Source organism: Tubulanus polymorphus, chromosome 4 (assembly GCF_964204645.1).
Source record: "Tubulanus polymorphus chromosome 4, tnTubPoly1.2, whole genome shotgun sequence".
Classification (NCBI taxonomy): Eukaryota; Metazoa; Nemertea; class Palaeonemertea; order Tubulaniformes; family Tubulanidae; genus Tubulanus; species Tubulanus polymorphus.
This window is the reverse complement of record NC_134028.1, coordinates 8360385-8364631: the sequence shown is the minus strand read 5'-3', so window position 1 is coordinate 8364631 and position 4247 is coordinate 8360385.

Here is a 4247-nt window from a genome sequence, read left to right as displayed (position 1 = left end):
ATTGCAATTCACACCCAATGCTTGTGTGATCATGGCGAATGTCCAGAGTGGGTCCAGGTCGTAGACTAATTCCTGTGAAACGCAAGTAGCAGACTCAAATAATTTATCATGAATATTCCAATCTTTCCAGGCACACAACTCAGGCTCGGTTAAGTTAACGACCACACTAATAATCTTAGATTTAGACGACAACCTGGAACCAGTTCCACAGTCGCGAGTTAAGATTTGACTCGTGGTTAACCCATTGAAAATGAACTGAATTAAACTCAGAGTTAACTCCAACTCATAACTCGAACTGGATTCTGTGGTCAGCTGCTCATGGTTAAAGATAACCGGCGGATAAATACTTGATAGTTACAATGAACTTTTAATTGTCACTATGTCAACTATCCAATGGTTAACTAACTAACGTTTGAGCAACTGGCCCCTGATTCTAAGTACCGTAGTAACATTTTGATCAATTCATACATTGGTTTCAATTCATCCAATAAGCTATTCGATAATCGACATTTCCAACTGGTACGTACTTATATCGTCTGTAGGGCCTCATTACTAATGCAGCTGTGGCAGGTGAGGGTGAAGGTTGGAGAAATAAACTACCTATGGCGTAATGAATTATATAACACTATTACAATACTATACATAGATCGTAAAAAAGTCTGGTGTGTAAGCAGATGAAACATGGAAGACCTTGGGTTTCATTTATTTTCACTTCGTAAATGAGCCGGACCAAGTTCCGCTAGTGTTTTCAAGAGTGGATCCAAGGGCACAGGAGAAGCATGCGTACAAAGATGAACTCAGCTTTCGCACAAAGAGCGAAAGCTTCAAGGTCGTTTGAAAGAAATGTTTGAAAACGAAATTATCATTGACTAGAATTTTTCTATTTGTTCATGCACAAAAAAACAATTATTTTGAAAAGTTACGATGAACAATACTGATTAGTATGGAACTACTGTAGCACAAAAATACCTCCTCCTCCAGATGTAGTAAACGTTGTTATAACTACAACCTATGTTAAAGCATGGACTTTAGAGTTCATGGTTAAAGACTCCATCGAAAATGAAAAATCCAACTGAGGACGGAGCCCCTAAATTCGAACTCATTGTTCACTAGGCTTACCTTTTATATTATGCAAAACAACAACAGACTAAAACCCAAAACTGCAATATTTTTCAATGACTTTCACATCTGAAATGAATTTAGCTATGCATGCGGTATTATTCTGATGTAACCATTTACTTAATGAATTTGGTGACAAGATGGACGGCCACCTATCGAGGTAATTTTTTCTTACAGCACCATTAGTTGCAATCAACACCCAAGTTCTCAATTCTACACGCAAATTCGAGGACTCTAAAAGCGAAACTCGGTTTCAGAGTCAATGGTATATCTAACGACAGTAATAGAGTTTGACGAAATAGATTACATTTTCTATATAAAGCTAATGTCAATAAAGTAAACAAAACTTTGTGCTATTCTGATTAGCGGGTATCAATAAAAGTTTCTGAGCAATTAAAAGAATTGAAATCGGTTGAAAACAAAACAAAATGAAACAAACCATATGTAATCATGATATAATATAGCAGCACATTTTGCATTGATTCAAGTTAAAACTGCGTGAAATTCGACAGTTATTTGTTCCGTACAGATATTTTTTTTAGACATGCTACAACATAACTTTTACTGAAGGTTTTGGCTTCATTTTTCTACAACATCCACTGGATATACGAATTTACAGAGCAGAAAGTAAAGGAAATACATACTGAAATTCTATTATAAATTCAAAGTTTGGAGCTCTTCCACAGCAAAATGAGTTTATTTTCAATTTTTTGAATCTTGAGTTAGATTTCATAACTGCAGAATTAGATCAAAGAGGTCCATGAGCCGGGAAATATATGGCTAGCATTAGGGGAATTTCAAGGTGAAAAATGGGAGCTTAAGGGAATGATCGACCTATCGACAACTTGCATTTTTTGTTTGGGATAAAGAACAGGGATCTTATTCACTAATGCCTCACACGCATGTTTGTGTGGATGATTCGCATTGTCAGACCATCTGCAATGAAAATCATTATGTGTCTGTGAAACTGGCCTCTGTTCTTAAAATTCGATCACATGCAATTTTTCTGGTCATGAGAAAGACATTTTGTGCTAGCTCTGAGGCAATATTCCATCTTTTAGGAGGTAATAAGAGACAACTTTACGAAAATTACAGGTAACAGATAGCAACTGTGAGCACTGCTTGTGTGTGTATGGAAAAACATTAACACGTGTCTCATCAAAGAGCCAGTAAAACAAGAGACCTCATAACCTCCATTAAGAATCAACCTCGCTCTTTACGATACAGTGTTACTAACAATGTTAACACAGATTTATCACAATCAAAGCTTTCGTTTTATAAAAATCACATCTAAAAACAAAATAATTCGCCACCACACGATGAGCAAGACAGTAAAGTGGCTTGGTGACAATATTACATTATTTACAGAAATCTAAACATTTCGCCGATGACATACCCGGTACATAGGACAGATATGAAAGTTATGTCCACAAGGAGTTAATAATCTCGAGTTTGAAATAACCTTGGACTGGTTTTTTTAGACAAATTTAAACTTTTTGAAAACTAATAGTCAAGTGAGTTAACCCCTGGGTTTAAGTTAAAACTGGTCGATAAAACAGGCCCATGAAAGTAGCTTTTCCCATGATTTAAAACAGTCTGCGCTGATAATGGAGAGGTGTACAAAGCAAAGCAAAATGATCTTGCCGATTCGAGAGTTCATGGATTTGAATCGGGGCAGTTGCTGAATTTCTTGGTCGATGGCTCTTCCCTTCCTGCGTCGGGGAGAAAGAAACCTAGTTCGCCTATAACCTCCTGAATACAGTGCTCACCTGGTTGATGGTAGAAAAGGCAACCGAAAAGCAATACTACCTACCGTACCTCAAAACCAAATTATTGTGGTGAACCATAAAGGAGGCAACCAGAGCTTGAGGTTCTCCCTTGGAGTGGATGCACCTCAAATTCACTCAGCCCCAGTTATCTCACAGTACATATCCGGTATTCAACTGAAAATTAGGCTTTGATAGATACTTAACTTCGATGTAGACATAACTATCTAATCTACATGTACTTAACATCTACATACGATAATTCATCACCACTTGAATGGGTCTTGAATAATGCTAATAAGTAAAGTAGTGAACTTCTTACGGCAATAAGTCAGTCAGACTCATACTGGTTATAGATATTCTGGTTTAGCAGTCTATTGGTTTAGAAATCATCTAGAATAATTATTGCAGCAAACATATTACATGTATAAGCATTCTATTACATATCTGTTTTGTGAGTTAAACAATTTGTGACCATTACAGAAAAACCCAGCTCAATCCGGACCACGTTTCTACTTAATGTTGGTTGATAATTGATTTTACCTAAGACAAAAGATGGTTCGAGTTTTATCGAAAAGTTCGCCACTGTGTCTACACCACCGTGTGGTGTGTAAATCAGTGATGGACTGTGCTAGTACATTGCACCGTGGCGTATTAATGTAATTAGTTATTAGATTTCATCTCAAATGAAAGATGGCAGCACCTGTAAAACTCAGTTAAACATTAGTAACCAACAATACACTGTATAGCGGTGTAGACGCATTTTGTCTATTATTCAACAAGCTGAGGTTGAATTAAAAAAAATTTTCAAATCATCTCCAGCACTGAAGTGTATCAATTAGTCAGCAATGAAAGGGTTAAGAAACCGAAGCGCGCATGACAAACAAACTACTATCTAACCCGGCAGATCAAGCGGAATCGTCGATTGCCACAGACACCCGCAGATGATCCAGATTAAGTGGATTTCACCGTATTAAGTTAAACGCATATTCATTCAGTGGACAGTAGTTTCGTTACTTCGAGAGAAAGGACGAAATGTTTCTGACCATAATTCCGAAGACCATATTCATACATGTACAATCATCGTACAAACATGCAGAAAAAAATACAGTTTTTCCATTTATACAAGATATAAATACATAGATCTACGCGAATGGGTGAAAATTCGTATCATATATACGTACGGTAATATGCCATAGACTCATTAAAAACATCTTAAATCGGAAACCGAAAATATACATTTTCACACTGATTTTTTTTTCATGTAGTTGCGATAAATTTGTTTTCCACAAATATATACTGTATACATATCTATATATATATATATATATATCTATATATATATAGTAAATCAAACTGGCA